General features: G+C 37.4%; 1 protein-coding gene across 2 annotated transcripts in view; it reads right to left on the bottom strand.

The window, feature by feature from the left end:
* Nucleotides 1-19,917, bottom strand: part of pnp4a (purine nucleoside phosphorylase 4a) — an 81,079-nt gene that overhangs the window by 10,360 nt on the left and 50,802 nt on the right. Inside the window, exon 1 of one of the 2 annotated variants that reach the window (XM_051913055.1) lies at nucleotides 5,662-5,802. The exons of the other annotated variant lie outside the window; for it this stretch is intronic. The gene's annotated coding sequence lies outside the window, so the exon portion shown is untranslated. Of the gene's footprint in view, nucleotides 1-5,661; nucleotides 5,803-19,917 lie in introns of those variants that run through there. 2 annotated transcript variants of the gene reach the window in all.

Genomic DNA, 19,917 nt, shown 5'->3' with positions numbered 1-19,917 from the left:
TTAAAATGTAACACTCTTATAATTTTATACAATATGCAACAGGGGGTCTCTGCTTCATCTCTCTATATTTATCAAGGTATACTTGGCCTGAAAAAGGCCAACATAAAAAATGAAAAATGAGCCCCATAGCCTGTGTAATTTCTTAAATAAAAGCACAGTGCTTGGAACGTGCCAGGCATTTCTCACGCGCGAGCCATTTCACATGCTCCACAATACTCACTCTATGCTCTGACGTCGGGCTGGTCATGTGGAGGTGTGCAGTAATTCGTTTTTAGTGAATCTGCTGGGAAACTTGTGACTTGTAGAAGGGTCATATATATGTCTGAGTCCTCATCTTAACCCTGGCCTAACTACCATTCTTATTATTTGTTGTTTCTTGGTTATTTTTATGAACGAGCATGGCAGAAAATGCTTAATATAATGCTCAATATATTTATATATAATAAATATAAATTAAAACTACAACTTTCCACATTGCATAAGCTACTTTTTATTGACTAATTTTAATTATTTTTTTATTTTATTTTTTTTTTTACAATTTTAATAGTATATTAAATTATTAAAGCTTTATAGATTTAATTGCTTAGACATTTATTTGGTTATTTTAATTAAACCATTAAAATGGAAAACAAAAATATAACAAATTTCATAAATTTCAAATACGACAATTCAGCTACAGTCGAGCTACTATATATATATTTCCAAAATGTTGACAAGGCTAAGTTTAATAAAACATGAAAGTAAGGTTAATAATATAAGTTAGATTACACATTTTTCAGTTTTACTCAAATTAGGGTGATGCAAAAATGAGTGCACCCCACAACAAAAACTACTACATCTAGTGCTTTGTATGGCCTCCATGATTTTTAATGACAGCACCAAGTCTTCTAGGCATGGAATGAACAAGTTGGCGACATTTTGCAACATCTATCTTTTTCCATTCTTCAAGAATGACCTCTTTTAGAGACTGGACGCTGGATGGAGAGTGATGCTCAACTTGTCTCTTCAGAATTCCCCATAGGTGTTCGACTGGGTTCAGATCAGGAGCCACTGAATCACTTTCACCCTGTTCTTCTTCAGAAATGTGTTTAGGATCATTGTCATGTTGGAAAAGTGCACGACGACCAAGGGCATGGAGTGATGGCATCTTCTCTTTCAGTATAGAGCAGTACATCTGTGAATTCATGATGCCATCAATAAAAAATGGGCAAGCGTAAGGATTTGAGCGAGTTTGACAAGGGCCAAATTGTGATGGCTAGAAGACTGGGTCAGAGCATCTCCAAAACTGCAGCTCTTGTGGGGTGTTCCCGGTCTGCAGTGGTCAGCATCTATCAAACGTGGTCCAAGGAAGGAACAGTGGTGAACCGGCGACAGCGTCATGAGCGGCCAAGGCTCATTGATGCATGTGGGGAGCGAAGGCTGGCCCAGTGGTCCGATCCAACAGATGAGCTACTGTAGCTCAAATTGCTCAAGAAGTTAATGCTGGTTCTGATAGAAAGGTGTCAGAATACACAATGCATCTCAGTTTGTTGCGTATGGGGCTGCATAGCCCATGAATCATGTTTGAATCTGATTCATCATGAATCTGATGAATCATGTTTTCTTTTACATCACGTGGATGGTCGGGTGCGTGTGCGTCGCTTACTTGAGGAACACGTGGCACCAGGATGCACTAGGGAAAGAAGGCAAGCCAGCGGAGGCAGTGTGATGCTTTGGGCAATGTTCTGCTGGGAAACCTTGTGTCCTTCCATCCATGTGGATGTTACTATTTTGAGGAGCACAACAACGAGTTTGAGGTGTTGACCTGGCCTCCAAATTCCCCAGATCTCAATCCAATTGAGCATCTGTGGGATGTGCTGAACAAACAAGCCCGATCCATGGAGGCTCCACCTCGCAACTTATGGAGTCCATGCTTTGACGGGTCAGGGCTGTTTTGGCAGCAAAAAGGGGACCAACATATTAGGAAGGTGGTCATAATGTTATGCCTGATCGGTATATATATATATATATATAGAGAGAGAGAGAGAGAGAGAGAGGCCAATATAGTGCAGTAAAGGAAGTAATGACTTCTTGGGTGAGGGCATTAAACAGCATTTGATCAGTAGCATTCACACCAAGAAATACCACAATTATATATGACTCATTTGGAAACACAGTGATGAACAGGATCAAAATATTTCACATTTCATCCTGACTTGACCCAAACAAAAAAGGGGACCCTTTTTGCCCTTTCACAGGCCATATGAAGGTGAGTCAGGGAGCCAGTGTGGGTCTGAATCTTAAGCAGCTGACCCTAATCCTCCGAACACATATGGAGCAGGGTCATCCATGTACATCTGGCTCCACTGCTGGGTGCCAAGAGCCAAGGACAGCCAGAAAACATGTAGGGCTACAATCAAGGGCGCACTCTTGGAAACGACGTCCCACCCAATGCCACCCGGGATACGGGAGCTGTGACGGCCTCTATTACCATCTTAAAAGATGACTCTGTCCTACAGTCACACATCCTTCTGCTTGATTAATGTGTTGTTATAGCCTGATGCTACAGAGCATGCTATATTATGCAAATCTGATTTTAATGGACCTGCATTGATAATCGACCATGTGAAAAGAAAGGACATAATTGCATTTCAGAGTGGGCGGAGAGTGAAAGGGAAGTTAAGAGCCACTTAATTGACCAATTGCAGAGAAATATAGTACACAAGAGGAGACTCTTCTCCTGAGTACAATTGCAGATATCCATGAAGGATAGGACACACTTCAGCTCTCATAGCTGCAGTAAATCTACACTATGCCATAAAGCTCCCATCAAACTGTCCTGGCTGTAATTGCCACTAATTGTTGCCATGGATGTCAGTCCCTCTGTTGGGGGTCTCAAAAATGGGGCAAAATGATGGCAAATATTCACAGTCGTAAGCGTGACTGCACAATGCACACACAAACAATCAGAGCCACACATCTGTGATACATGCACACACACTGTTCAGTGATTGCGGTCCCAAACCATATGTGACCCCCTTTATTTGGGAGGGTTTCAAGGTTGACAGTCTGTCCGCGTTGGGCCCACAAATACAACAAGCACTCGCATTGAGAAAAAGTGTTTGTAAATCGGGTTGCCAGAAAATGATTACCTTCGTTATTATTCCACCCAACGGGGGGATTTGCATTGGCGTTTGACTCTATGGGACTTAATGATGCTGTTTTGGTATCACGCAGTAAGCTACTCTCATTGCCAGAATACTCCCCTGCGCTGAGAGAATCGCTGCCTGGGCTGTGGATTATTCTAGATTAGCCGCACTGGGCATAATCTCTGGAGCAGTCTGTATGTCAGTGTGGAGGTGGCAGACAGAAGGGCAGGGCTAACAAGGGCATAGCTCTATCTTGGCTAGCACACACATAAACACAAACAGGCATGTCAGGCCAGTCTTGCTCCTGTGGGAATCTGCTGTTGTGGGTTGCAAACTGCTAATCTAAAGGTATCATAAAAAGGTTTCCATATTTTATCCACAATGTACAAAATGATTATATATCATTTATAAAAGGGGTCAATAAGGAAGTTGATATTGAGTAACTTATGATTATTTTCACGAGTATTTGCAGTTTATTTTTGTTCCACCAACTAAAATAGTTTCAAACTAATTTAAAAGCAGAATCAACTGTAGCACATCTCCTAGGGATTCACAGGGATATGACTTAATTGGTTGAGTAAATTATTCAATGACTCGTTCATAAAAGACTGATACTTGTTGCATTCCTGAATGAATCAGTGTTTTAAACAAATGGGTTGAGTGAATGATTTAATGACTCACGCATAAAGATAATCACTTATTTTGTTTCTCTAAGTTTTGTGGCTTTTAAAAATGAAATAAAATTTCAATCCTTAAAGCATCTGAAAAAAGAAATGCCTTAAACCAAAATGACTTGCAATATATACTGACATACACCCCCCCATGTGTGTGTATATATATATATATATATATATACAGGTGCTGGTCATATAATTAGAATATCGTGAAAAAGTTCATTTTTTTATTGTAAATTATTTAAAAAAATTAAACTTTCATATATTCTAGATTCCCTACATGTAAAGTAAAACATTTCAAAAGTTTTTTTTTTTTTAATTTGTTGATTAGAGCGTACAGCTAATGAAAGTCCAAAATCCAGTATCTCAAAATATTAGAATATTTACAATTGAGTTTCATTAAATGACCATCCCTACAGTATAAATTCCGGGTATCTTCTGTTCTTTGAAACCACACTAATGGGGAAGACTGCTGACTTGGCAATGGTCCAGGAGACAATCATTGACCCCCTTCACAAAAAGAGTAAGTCACAGAAGGTCATTACTGAATGGGGTGGCTGTTTACAGAGTGATGTATCAAAGCATATTAAATGCAAAGTTGACTGGAAGGAAGAAATTGGGTAGGCAAAGGTGCACAAGCAACAGGGATGACCGCAAGCTTGAGAATACTGTCAAGTAAAGCCAATTCAAACACTTGGGAGAGCTTCACAATGAGTAGAATGAAGCCGGAGTCAGCGCATCAAGAGTCACCACACTCAGACATCTTCAGGAAAAGGACTACCAAGCCACTTCTGAACCAGAAACAACGTCAGAAGCATCTTACCTGGGCTAAGGAGAAAAAGAACTGGACAGTGAACAGTGGTCGAAAATCCTCTTTTCAGATAAAAGTAAATTTTGCATTTCATGTTGAAATCATGGTCCCAGAGTCTGAAGGAAGACTGGAGAGGCACAGAATCCAAGCTGCTTGAAGTCTAGTGTGAAGTTTCTGAAGTCAGTAATGATTTGGGGGGGCCGTGACGTCTGCTGGTGTTGGTCCATTGTGTTTTATCAAGTGCAAAGTCAATGCAGCCATCTTCCAGGAGATTTTGGAGCACTTTATGCTTCCATCTGCTGACAAGCTTTATGGAGATGCTGATTTCCTTTTCGAGCAGGACTTTAGCATCTGCCCACAGTGCAAAAACCACTTCCAAGTGGTTTGCTGACCATGATATTACTGTGCTTTACTGGCCAGCCAATATGCCTGACCTAAATCTATGGGATATTTTCAAGAGAAAATGAGAAACAGTCGATCCAACAATATACAGATGATCTGAAGGCTCAATAGTGCCTCAGCAGTGCCACAGGCTGATCACTTCCATGCCACACTTCACTGATGCAGTAATTTGTGCTAGGAGCAAGTCATTTGCTGTAATATGTCCTGCCGATCAAGTATTGAGTGCACAAAAGAACATACTTTAAAGAACTTGAACTTTTCTGTTTTGCAAATCCATTTTTTGATTGATCTTAGGAAATATTCTAATATTTTGAAATACTGGATTTTGGACTTTCATGAGCTGTACGCTCTAATCATCAAAATTTAAAAAAAAAAACTTTTGAAATGTTTTACTTTACATGTGGGGAATCTAGAATATATGAAAGTTTCATTTTTAAAAATAATTTATAATAAAAAAATGAACTTTTTGATGATATTCTAATTATATGACCAGCACCTGTATACACACACACATATAGTGCATGGAATGCAACAATTTATTGTGTTTAGCAAAGTTACAAAGTTTAAAAAACAACTAGTTTTGTTTCAAAATGAATCAGTGTTTTTGAACGAATTGGAAGAATTATTCAATGACTCACTTACTCACTTGTCGCCACCTACTGGGCATGTAACCTGCAGAAAGAGTCACTGAAAATTCTCCACCACTAATATATATTGGGAGGGCATGATCCTCTATGGTGGTCCTGGAGTGGGAAGATGTTTTCTTTGGTTTTGGTGAGTAAAGAAGTAACCTTCTGAAATCAAATCATAAGAGAAAAGAAAACTCAATTTCCAGAATATTACTCAATATTATTTATGTTGTCTGATGAGTATTGTGTCATACATTCTCCACTTTAGTTATATATACATGCTTGCAGACATCCTAAACTCCTAAACATTTACACACACAAAGTATGCATACAGTAAGTACATATTAGAGTTTCACTCCACATTGCACATATCTGCAGATTTGTTTGATTGTTTTGGTCTCTGCGGCCCCACCTCAGCTGGATCTATGTATCCATGTGATGTGTGAGTGAATGCACCGTCGGTGTGAATTAAGAGGGGACTGCTGACACTCGACTGGCTGAGTCCAATAATGGGACCCCTGCTGTGGGGAAGGCCAACACAGGCAGAGGGGGGCCCTGCATGGGGGTCACGCTTGGCTACACTTAGAGTAAGGGGACGTGGCACTGTCACTCAGAGATATGGAGATATTTCTCCAGACCTCCGTGAAGTCTGTAAGGGTTGCATGCAGTGTTATGACAGGTCAGGTTTTGAGATGGGTAATTTTTTAGTAAGTGTGCATACAGCAACTGAGTACACCAGGAGCCTGTCAGTCCCATAACTCACATTACATATTTTAAAAGTCATATTTTTAAAGTTATCTTCAAGCATACATTTATATATCAAGAAAATGTTTATGTAGATTTTCTATCTATCTATCTATCTATCTATCTATCTGTCTGTCTGTCTGTCTATCTATCTGTCTGTCTGTCTGTCTCTGTGTAAAGAAATTAATACATTTATTCAGCAAGGACACACTGAATTGATCAAAAGTGGCAGTAAAGACATTTATGTTACAAAATAAGACATTTATGTTATGTTCTTCCTTTGTTCTTTTGAACTTTCGAGTCATCAAAGAATTCTGGGGGGGGAAAAAACATATCACAGGTTCCACAAAAATATTAAGCAGCACAACTGTTTTCAACACTGATAATAATAAGAAATGTTTCTTGAGCACCAAATTAGTGTATTACAATGATTTCTGAAGGATTATGTGAAACTTAAAAGTGGAGAAATGGCTGTGAAATATTCAGCTTTGCTAATATGGGAAAATAATGCATTTTAAAATATATGAAAATAGAAATCTGATATTTTAAATTGTAGCAATATTTCACAATATCTCTGTTTTTACTATATTTTCGCATAAGAGAATGGTATATAAAACATAATAGTATATTTTTTGCATGCTTGAACTAATCTCTCTGAAATTATATTACAATAAAACATGCTTGCCTTTGAAATATTCTCAGGAATTTCACTGCTGAAGACAGGGTTACTTTAAGCTGGCAGAAATGATACCGTCATCCAGGATATATCAGCAAACAGGAATATAGTATTCAAATAGCATTAGTGTAAACCCATCACAGTCGAGGTCTGTGTTTGTGTGATGTTACTCACATCTGGAATTATAGGAACTTTAACGTAGGAAGCTTTAATCCTGCTTGAAAGAGAAGGAGAGGTGGAGGAGGGGGAGGAAGAAGAGAGAGAGAGAATTAAATGCATTTTTGTGTCGCTCAGAACAGTCAAAACAATTTTGTAATTCAGATTTTTTTTTTTTTTAAAGATAATAATGCTACATACAAAAACTAATAGCTAAATATGCACATTAACTAAGTGGCTGTAATTAAATTTGTTTTGTTGTTTGTTTGTCTTTTCCACCCACATCCACGTTATTATTTTAGCAGATAAATTCCTAATTTACATTTCCTGGCAATGCTGTATTTTAGTAGCCATGCCAACGTTAGAGAGAGAAAGAGAGAGAGTGAGAGAGAGGCATACAGAGCACTCTGGGGAGCAGAGCGACTGTGAAGGGACCCTGGATCGCTCCTGACTCCTGTTTGATTCCTCTGCGCCAACTGTGCCCATTCATGCATGGCGTAGTTCCTTGTGGCACTCCACAAATCACCAGAACCTTCATATCAGGGAGAGACTGCTTCTTTTTAGCCCATCCCCCACATTCTCTCAGCCTATATCCCTCTGTTACACCTGTTTTTTCTTCTTCTTTCATTTAGCTTACATTCTGGCTACACTCTTAAAAGTAAATGTTCTTTATTGGCATCAGTGGTTCCTTTCAGAACATTTAAAGGGTTAGTTCACCCAAAAATGAAAATTGTGTCATTTATTACTCACCCTCATGTCGTTCCACACCCGTAAGACCTTCGTTCCTCTTCGGAACACAAATTAAGATATTTTTGATAAAATCCGATGGCTCAGTGAGGCCTCCATTGTCGGCAAGATCATTCCCTTTTTCAATGCCCAGAAAGCTACTAAAGACATATTTAAAACAGTTCATGTGACTACAGTGGTTCAACCTTAATGTTATGAAGTGACTGTGTAACTTATAGCATTTGAAGGACAGCAGTGGTGGCAACAATAACAATAATATCAATAATATTAACATATTACCATGGAATATATTTATATTTATATTATATTTATACTGTCTTATTGAATCTAATGGAAATAACGTGTTAATAGCATTTGATATTAACAGGAATTTGCATATTACTACATATCTTTTATACTGATATATGTAAGAGGGAATGTATGTAAGTATACATACATAGCTTCATTACTTTTCTTATTATTATTATATTATTATACTAACAAACACCCTATTTCTTCAACTTCGTTCTTTATATTCAACAATTAAATTGACTGAATGTACCATGTTAATAACAATAGATGTTATAAAGAAAATGTATATACCGTATCCTTGTATATTGACATTTATGTATGTATATGTATGTAAATATATGTATATGTGTGCATGTATGTACGTCCATCTGTGTATGTACATATATTACATACTTTTTGTTATAGATATACATTTACCTCTTCTATATATACTGAAAGCTGTGGAATAACCTTTGCATTTTAGTACATGATATATGACATTTATATTTATGTATAGGTATATGTGTATCTTTACTTCTTTATGTATCTCGGTATGTTTGTTCTGTTATCTTTTCTCTCTTTTTTGTTTTGTTTTTGTTTCGCCTGTTGGCTTCTTATGTTATGTCACCTTTCACTCTTTCAATAAAAAAAAAAAAAATGTTATGAAGCGATGAGAATACTTTTTGTGTGCCAAATTTTTTTTTAAAAATAACGACTTTATTCAACAATATCTAGTAATGGGCGATTTCAAAACACTGCTTCATGAAGCTTCGAAGCTTTACAAATCTTTTGTTTCGAATCAGTGGTTCGGAGCGCGAATCAAACTGCCAAAGCCACGTGAAACACTGAAACACTTATGACGTAATGAAGCCTCGTTATGCTCCGAACCACTGAATTTTCATTTTTGGGTGAACTACCCCTTTAACATTCAACTTAAAACTTCCATTGCACAAAACATTCTTTAGAGTGGAAAGAGGTTCTTTAGTTTAGTAAAATGTTCTTTACACTAAGAAAAATTGGTTCTTTTAAGAACTGTTCAATCAAAGGTTCTTTGGGGAACCAAAAGTTGTTCTTCTACAGCAAAAGTTGGCCTTACAGCAAAAACCTGTGTGCTAAACCTTTGAATAATTTCCTGCACTGGACAGTAGATGTCACTAAATCTAAACTAGTTCTCCAGGATTAGCTGGTCGCACCTGCTACCGGATCCTGTTATACACTGAAGGGATCTTGTAAATGTGCAAAACATAAACAGCATATTTTCATCAGTGCTGTTGTTTATGCTACATGAAATTGCATGTTTAAGTTTATAAACTCATGATTATCCTGTCAGATTTAATAACATATTTCCTGGTAGACACACATCTTACATGAAGTACACACACAGTGTTCATATTATGTCTAACTGATTTAAACCATAGCAGATTTATCTAATGTCAGCATGAAAATGTTTGTCAAAATCTAAAAGAAAACACCTGACATTCATACTGATGCATACTGTAATCACTTTGTCTGTTTTCCCTGCAAGTATTTTAGCATTATTAACACTTTTTTTTTTCTTATCATCATCATCATACCCGACTTACTCGTATCTACAGTTATTTGCACTCATCAGTTTCACACTTTGCTGTGATCTGTCATTAATATTTCATGACAGGGCTGTGACTACCTTAGATTTGCAAATGACTTTCAGCTCAGGTCTTTTTCTTATACTGTATATATAAAATCCAGCTCACAGATTCTCATCACTTAAAACATGCTTTCACAAAACCTTTACAGAAATAACATTACGATTTAAGACTGACGCAATCTACTGTATCTGGAGACATAAAACTGAGTTTCATCATATTTACTCTCTTTAAAATGCTTTCAGCTGACAATATGAATCACAATTGATCAAATGCGAATTCTTCATGCACCCATGAATAATTTATCATCAAATGGGTGCTTGATGCTGTTTTTAAATAATTCATTACTCCGAAGAAGGCCAGCATCACATAAGCTACACATAAGTATGATGATTAAAAGAAAACAAAATACATCTGAATCAATAGTGGACTGGAAGTGCTTTTAAGATTTAGATTTAGCAAACTTAGTTATGACTGCATGTGCCCCCAAATCCACTTCTCATTACATTATAGATGTCTGCTGTAAAGTAACTTTGTTTTATCTCTAAAATTCTTGAAATTGTGGCAGTGACACACAGGAAATCAATTGCAGACAGTGTCTAGCACCTGTGATACTGTGAGTTATCTCTCTCTAGCTCATTCTCTCTTGGAAACAGGTGGGTTTCTATGACAATGTCTTTAGACAGCAGCATATTTTTAGAATGTTAAACCATATCCGTTGATTTAGTGCTCTTTGCAAACAGCAAAAGGGATAATGAAGTGCATTGTGAAAACCCATTTCAGATCTATTATACCTCCAGTAAACATGTTTTTGAAATTCCTTATGCTCACCAAGGCTTCATTTGTTAAATCAAAAATAAAAACTGCGACATTGTGAAATATCATTAAAATTTAAAATAACTGTATTCTATTTCAATGTGTAATTTATTCCTGTGATGACAAAGCTGAATTTTCAGTCTTCAGTGTCACATGATCCTTCAGAAATCATTCTGATATGCTGATTTGATACTCAATGTTGAAAACAGTTCATATTTTTATGAAAACCGTGATTAATTTTTTCAGGATTCTTTGATGAACAGAAAATTTAAAAAAACAGCATTTATTTAGAAAGAAATTGAATCTTTTGTAACATTAAAAATGTTTTTACTTTATCAATTTAATGCGTCCTTGATGAGTAATAATTTCTTCAAAAATATTGAACAGTAGTGGACATAACTTCACTAAAGTGGACATAAAAAGAATTTGCACTCTTAGTAATGTAGGAATGTATTTGCATGTTTTTAATATCAAAGCATTTATTTTAAAAACATCAAGACATAACACTCCTTTTTAAATGAATTTGTTAGAGATATTGTGTTTGAAATTCGTACAATGTCGAAACTTTCTTGTTGTCAGATGCTGGTGGAAATGAATGTGATGAACTACACCAGTGTGAACTTGAACTTTCAGAGTTGATACTGTATCCATTGTCCATCATGTATCTGCCAAAAGGACTTGGGAAAGCAAGGTTAATGAAATCTGCGGTAGACTGAGAAGTCTGCAGTGGAGAGAGTATGTGTGGTTGTGGTCTAGGCCTCCGTAATGAAACGCTGGACTCGATTCCCCTCTTACCCCCAACCTGGCCACTGATTCCCTGACCCTCGCTCCTGCACAGCAGCGTTTATATGGACAAAGACCAGAGCCTGCAGAGATTGGACATGTCCTTCACCTTTCTTTAATCCCAGTCTCACTCACCTAGACCTCCAACTTAATTTAAGAGTAAAAAAGAAGTGATGACCAGCACACTGAGGCTTTGAACTGACCTTTAAAAGTGACCTTTAATTGCTTTGTAGGTTAACTAAACTAATATTGTTCAGGTCTGTTCTCTCTCGCTATATCTGTTTTGATCTTTGACCTCACATACTTACCTGGGGTTGAGGTTTACTACGTAAGCACTTGGTTAAGGTCGTGAATCTTTGGACTTCTGGGCCTCAGGCAGCTTCACAGTGAGGTTAGTACAATAAACCTCCTGAGGGATGCTGAGGCTCCATAACAGAAATAAAAGCAAACAGTTTGAGTTGCAATAATAGAAGACTGTCCACAGAGAAGAATGAGGTCATTACTGCACAGAACTGAACACTGTAATCCCAAAGAATAGGAATTTTTTTGTAAGATTGTTGTCAGACACCCAAGTTTTTAATTAAATATAACCTAAAATTTAATTTGAGTTACTATATTAAAAGTATTATTTTTTATATTATTACCTGCCTATTACATATATATATATATACACATACATACTGTACATTATGGCTGTAAAAATTGACGTGTAAACTCACGATTAATTTTTCAATTTAACATGTTAAAAATATTTAACGCAATTAACGCAGCATCTGTTTTTTCGTCATCCTTTGGCTACAGCGTTACATTATATGATCACGCTCTTATTCATGCAAATGCTTTTAAACCATTTAAGCACAACAAGACACAAAAGAGAGCTCATTATGGTACTGGCGTGCTGTCTATGTCACACACACGACTCACGTGCACAGAAAGTTGCTTGAGACAGTGCTTGAACAGACAAAAACACACAAAATTATGCCAAAATTCCAGTTTTGTTGAGTATGCTCATAAGCACAGTCTGAAATGAGTTAATAAAATCTTAAATGAATATAAAGAGAAAATGGGATGCGTGTCAGATCCACGTCATGTGCGCCAGTTCTTAAAGTGACAACAGCCTAATAAGCCTTTTTATGTGAAGATTGTTTTAAGTTGACTTAAAATAAAAGCCTAAAAAATGTTAAAATTGATAGCTGTCACGCTATGGAATAGGAATTAATGAGTAGTGGGACATAAAGACAAAGAAACACATGACACCACTGTGAAAACTGTGAAAACACAACTGAAAGTCGACGAAAATGAAACTAACTAGACAGTAATGTGACAATAGCTTTCAGTTACACTGTAATGTTGAAAGGGTATAATTAACGGCTAAAATTGAGGGGAAAAATATCATATAGAGACATCAGTAGCAGTATTGGCATTGGTGATACAGGCCTTCATTTATAAAAACTATGCCATTAAATAAATATTTAAAATATACAGTCTTTATGTTGTTTCTACATTAATTTGGAGATTAAATGTTATATATATATATATAAATACTGTGTATAAAATACTGTGTGCACATGGTGTTAGAAAAATAGCGGTAACAAGTGGAGGAAAATGTGCAAAATCCACAGAATAATAATAAAAAAAAGTTTTGTTGTGCCTTTGGATGTCAGAATCGGAATGCAAAAAATACAGTCTTCATTTTTATAGAATACCGTTGTTAAAGATGCCCTTTGAAGCTAAATGGAGATGTTTATGTTGCAAGTCACAGACTGGACTGATGAAACCTGTAATGATTAGTCTATTTTGTGTCATGAATTTGATGTGAACAGTAAGTCTACATAATATTCACATATGCAGTTCATAGTGGACATTCATACATAGCACTCACAGCATGAAATAATATTTAAACCTATAACATTTTAGATAGATAACTTTTGAACATTTTTATTTCATAATTCGGACTTTTTTTTCTTGAATGTGCCCGTTTATATCTCCCAGTTCGGACTTTCTAATTTGCAATTGTGAGATTATATCACAATTCTGAGGGGAAAAAAGTCAGAATTGCGGGATATAAACGGGCACATTCAAGAAAAAAAGTCTGAATTATGAAATTCTGAGGAAAACAGAATAAGGGGTATATCTCACAATTCTGTTTTTCCTTCTAAAGATGAAATATAAACTCTGATTTGCACGAAAAAAGTCAGAATTGTGAGATATAAACTTAAAATTAATTTTTTTATTCTTTTATTCCATGGCTTCCACAGACTGCTACTGCAGAACTGTCATTTTCTGCCACCAGGTATGCTCCGCCCACAAAAAAAACAAAACAAAAAAAAACATAATTGCTGTTATACTACAACTCAAATTCAGGATTGGTATTCTCAATTTACTTCTGAATGGCACAGGACCCTGGTGTATATTGTTTTTAGAAATGTGCCGTGTGGGCTGAGGGGAGTTCAGCACACCGTGATGGCACACCACACGTGCACACCCAACTCTGGGGAGTACATTTGCGGTTAGCAGCTCACCTTTAAAGACAGTACTTGCTCAATAAAGGCAGCAGAAGCCTCACACTGCATTCAATATTTCAACAGCTATTTTGCTGATCAGAGTGAAATGGGAACAATTAGGTGAGTGAAACACTGCATAGATTAACAAGATGGAACCTCCCAGGGTCTGCTCCAGCTGTCATGGTTTTCACAATCTATCTGCCCCAATTCCTTTCCAAACCCCCTCGTCTCCCCACTTTTGGCTGCAGGGAAACAGAGGGGGAAGGAGCGGGGAGCAGACGGAGAAGGGGAAGGGGCAATGCCCGTTTTTAAGGAGGAGGAGGAGGCTGAGTCTTGGACTCCTGCCATCTTGATTCTGTCTGTTCACTCCTGTTTCTGTTTCTGGCTGACTGATCTCTAGTCCATGAGTCTGAGCAACTGATGCTTCTCAGACTCTTCTCAGACTGGGACTTGACCAGGACTCCATAGCAACCGTGAAAGAGAGAGAGAGAGAGAGAGTAAATAGAGGTGATAAGTGGGAGAATTCACAAGCCTAACATCTGTTTCATAAGTATGACTCACTGAGGTTTTAAATACTAAGTACACCCTTGAATTTCACACATACACAAACATTTCTTTTCGCACACACAGACATCCTCCCACACAGCCTCACTCTCTTAGATTTTTGGAATTAAAAAGGGCAAACCACAACAAACACGTCTTCACCTACTTGAGACATAGAGATAATGAAAGAATGTTTCCTGGTGCACATATACAATTACAGTCAAAAGCGATCAGAAAACATCTAGCTTTTCACTGTTGCACAAAAGCTAGTCACGCTCCTGCCAGTTGTGTTTGGATTTATTCCTTTTCATATTTGTCTACAATGTATCATGTTGCGCTTGGGTCAGGCTGACCTCAAACTGAAACAATGTTGCAATAACAGTCACACATGTATGCATGCCTGTTATATAAAATACCATCATGTTTCAATGACTTGTTAATGAATAAAGTGTTACCCAGTTATACACAAGAAATGTATTAAAATATTGATACTTAGACAAGCTATCGTGATGTACGAAATGGTGAGAAGGAAACTTTTCAAAATGTTTTTGATTCTGCCATCTCTGACAATATGTGCACGAGACTTTTTGACTTCTTTTTGTGTATTTTCATGTCATACTGTGATGGGTACCATCAAGCTATGAGGTTTGCCTCCCTTCTGATATCTCATGAATTATTCATGCGAACCAGGCGACTGTAATGTGCCGAGAATGAATGCTGTGGGGTGTAAAATTTAGGCTGATTTTAGTGGATAGGGGGACTATAGGGAAAAAATCACCAGCCCGTTCTCACTCATTAAAAGTAAAGGCTACACAAATGTTTTCCTGAGAGGTATTAGTGCAGGTATTATTTTATTTATAGGGAGAAAGTGAAAAAAATCAAATGTAATTTGTGTTTGAATTAGATTAAGTAAAGCAATTACAGAGAACTTAAATCTTTTTTTCTTTCACTTGTTCAAGGCTGAACTGAACTAGACCAAACATACAACAACAGGGACGGAGATTATTCATGTGACTTCTGAATAATACGGAAGTGTTTGAAAGTCAGTCTGAGCTGGCTGAGTTTGATCTCTAGAGTCATAATCAAAGACTCAGAGTTCGACAGAAGATGTAAGGGGAACTTCATGAATGCTTTTTGGATAAGCCTGAATAAGTGCTTACCCCTGCATCTGTCCTCAGCTTGGTTATTTTGCATTCAGATTCAGATGCTATAGACTGCAGATGGCTGACATCATCTTGGCAGCAGGATGTCTCCCTGTTTCCCCGAAACGGTGTGAATTCAAAGTGACTTTAGTGTTTCCATCTTCATGTGACAGGAAGAGGCAGCTACTTCAGTTCCTTTGTTGTATTATACATTAGCACAATTTAACGATTTTCATTTATAATTTAAAAATTCAGTGCAGCTAAAAACCTTTGGAAGAGAGGCTACAAAGATTAGCACCCCATTGTCCTTTATAAGGTATTAAAGAAATACATTTCTCATGGTTAATATTTGAAATCTCAAGACTTAAATAAATCTGGTGCTGTAAGGTCAATACAATAGGATTTATTTATTTATATATATTTTAATATTTAAAACCTCAAGACTTTTATATATAACACACATTTTTATATATTTTATATATAAAAACATGAAACACCTCAAGAACTATCCCTTTAATGTGTAAATTCTGTACAACCAAATGTAAAACTACACCAGGGCATCCATGACAGACTTTTAAGCATCCTCTCATGGGATAAAAATATAGGAAGATTTTCTATCTGTAAGGGATCATCTGGGTTTGTTTCTGTTTTTGGTGGGGTTTTGTCATGTGTTTTAGTTCTGTGTTCTAGTTTTCAGTAGGTCTATGGTTTTTCATTGTTTGATTAATTTGCACACCTGCTGTTGATTTCATGAATTAGTTTGGTCAGTATATTTAAGCTCTGTGTTTCTTCCAGTTCAATGTCTGATATCGTTGCATTAAGTTTGGTTCTGTTCATGTTTATTGTTCCTGAGTTCTGTGTAAGTACAAACTTAAACTGCTTGCGTTTAGATCCTGCATTCAACTGGCTGTGACACTATCAAGGGAATTTGTTGCTAATTAATAAATTTTATTTGCTGGGCAGCTTGCTCCGCACCCTCAGATTTGGAGATGCGCTCTCTGTTCCTCCATATCTCTCTCTCACTGTATGGATAAACCAGCTCGGTTCATAGCCTCTGTCTCAGTCTGCCGCAATCAATCTGACATTTTTTTTTTTTTTTTGATTAGCTGTTCTATTACAGCTTACAGATGTGATCCACAATGTCCCAGCTATGGCACACTGGGCTTTTTACATGGAAATGCATTGCAATTACTATGCTGCATGGCAGTGATATTTATTCAGGGATAAGTGAATAACATGGGATTTGATGCAGGCCTCTATTAAAAGGCGCTATGGCAAGGCGAGATGAAGTGAGAGAAAGAGGGGGTGGCATGAGGGGTAAGAGGAAAGAAGGGAAAGAATCTTACGGAACAAACGCGGCACCAGTTCCGTTTTTTCCATAAGTTGAATAGGGAAGGCGTAGAACATACAGCGTAAGCTTTTTGAACAATACGGAAAGCAGAAGCATGTGCAAGGCGATCATTTGTGTTTGTATTTGTATTTTTTTTAGAAAATGACCGATCGTTTCGCTAGATAAGACCCTTATTCCTCGTCTGGTATCGTTTAAAGCCCTTTGAAGCTGCACTGAAACTGTCATTTTGACCTTCAACCGTTTGGAGACCATTGAAGTCCACTATAAGGAGAATAATCCTGGAATGTTTTCATCAAAAACCTTAATTTCTTTTCGACCGAAGAAAGAAAGACATGAACATCTTGGATGACATGGGGGTGAGTAAATTATCAGGAAAATTTTATTTGAAAGTGGACTAATCCTTTAAACTACGCCAGAGCGCGTACACACCTCACGCACCGGATGCCGTGCGCAAGGCAGTTGGACATAGTGGTGTTTTAGAGGTAAAAAATGATATAAATACTGTTCGGTTTCTCGCACAAACCGATCGTTTCGTGTCTTAGGACATCAATGTGTCGTCACGAGCCACAGGGTTTAATTTGGATTTGTCTGTGCATGTTTTTTTGACTCTTATAGATGGTGTTCCCATTGACATGCATTATACGACTGACAGACCGCAACGGTTGGAGTTAAAAATCATCATTTGTGTTTTACTGAAGAAACAAAGTCACCTACATCTTGGATGCCCTGGGGGTAAGCAGATAAACATCAAATTTTCATTTTTGGGTGAACTATCCTTTAATTATGGAGCTTTCTCCTGCTTTTAACTGCATGTGTTAAACCCCACCCCCCACTGTATAAAAAAAAAAAAAACACAGAGAGTAAGTAAAAATGCAAAACACAAAGCGGTTGACTTGACAAACAGTAAATCAATATATTGAACAGACATACTAATGTCAAAGTGATCAACTGATCCAATGAACCGCAAGCAAAGAGGCCATAACAACTCTGCACATGTAAGATATGTAACTCTGTTTACATGATTTACAAGCCTAGATTGCATTTGCGATCCTTAATTGGCTGAAGCTGTTTACTTCTGCTATTTGGATGAACAATCAAAGCTTATTAGACATCCAGCCCATGGAAACTGCTCCACAATGACAGATTTACTGTGTTTAATGTCAATTATCACGCTAGCATACATGCTAGTATGTCTGGCAGTAGGACACCTGGGACTGGCAGTAAGAAGTGTGCAGTCTCCCGAGAACTAAAAGTGTTTGTGGTGGGGTTAACGAGCTCCTTGTGTTTCTTTTTGCTAATTAACACATTAATCTTATGAATATATGTAAATTGACACTTAACTGTATAGCCGTGCATTGTGGTATCTGAACTACAATCATCAATCACACAGTAGGCGCAGTAGTGTCTACCACAAGAGATTATGGGATGTGTAGTGACGCTTCACATTTAACCCTTACAAACAGATGTCATATGTGTGCTTATATCTCAGAGGAGGGAAGCACTAACAAACCTGTTTGTTGTGAATGAGTTTCGATTTGTATTCAAGCTGCTAAGTCCTACTGAACTCTGTTTTATTGCATGAAAGTGAGATGACTTTTGTTGCCAAAAGGACTATATTTTGGTCCCCCAAAACTGCTTTGTCCTTGGTACAGGCCCCAGGTGAACCCCAGCGGAAATCCCATTAAGCGAACCTCTCCCCCCAGTCCTGGCCATTTGGTCCAGAGATCACCGGCCAACTCCATCAATCCAAATCATTGGGGCAATCTGTCAGGTCCAGCTAGTGGCACTGTGCCTGGATTTCGCCTTAACATGACTGATTATTCGATCTGAGCCTAACTACATATTGTCCTAATCCTTAAGATGGATGAGGTTTAGCCTTTTAATGCTCCTACGAATGTAGTCCATTTGGGTTAGAAGGGATTCTATGCACAGACCACTCAAACAATGAAGGAAAAACAATGAAGGCCAGACAGAGGCACCAGTTTACTTTTGTGTACAATTCAATTTTTATATGACATTCACGATCTTGCGGATGAGATTAAGGGTTTTATGGATTAGCATATTGTTTCTGTGGCGATGTCATAATCGTCTGCTAAGGCCAGACACAACATTGAGAAATCAAGGATTATAACAAACTGAATTTGCCGAACAGGGGATTGTAACTTTAAAAGTCAACATGAAATAATATTGACCCTATGCACTTTCCTAATGCATGTTCTAGGTCTAATTGCAAATGATACATTGTGAATGTTATACCAAAGGAAAAAAAACTGTGTACCTTTGTATTTTTTAATCAAAATAAATGAAAAAAAATAAAAGTTTTTTTTTTTTTGCTTTTTCCTCTGAGATGCGGCTTTTCCCCCCTATTGTTTTAGCAAACTTGCATTAGGTCTGGCTCCATTTGGGCATGTAAAGCCCAAGGTATACTTCGTTTTTTACGCTTACGCGCACAGTCGAACACACAGCCTTGCAAAATATACTTCATTTGACTCGTATGTGTACACAGGCTTTCGACACATGCACAGAGATTGATTTTGAGCAATCTCTCTCCATGAGTTACAACCCATGTAAACATCTTTGTATTCTTTCATGCTAGAGTTGTACAAGTGAGCGTACTTTCTAACCTCTTCCCACAATTTCTCGTCTATGTAGGCTTCCATTGTCGCTGTAGCTTGCATAGTTCGCGTTTCCCAAAGCGAACTATGGTCGCAAGGTACCAGTAGAGTTCAATGGGCCTTACGGCCATAGTTGACTAACAACGCTTTTGGGAAATGCACCCCTGGTCTGTTTAATTTATGCGATTACCTTGTGTATCGACGCCCCCACAGGGCACGGTTGCCACCTTGTGGATAAACTAATTATTGCAAAAAAAAATAAAAGTGCATGTGCGACCTGTGCGTACACAAGATTACAAAA

Source organism: Ctenopharyngodon idella, chromosome 11 (genome assembly GCF_019924925.1).
Source record: "Ctenopharyngodon idella isolate HZGC_01 chromosome 11, HZGC01, whole genome shotgun sequence".
NCBI classification, from domain to species: Eukaryota; Metazoa; Chordata; class Actinopteri; order Cypriniformes; family Xenocyprididae; genus Ctenopharyngodon; species Ctenopharyngodon idella.
This window is presented reverse-complemented; position numbering and strand designations above follow the sequence as displayed.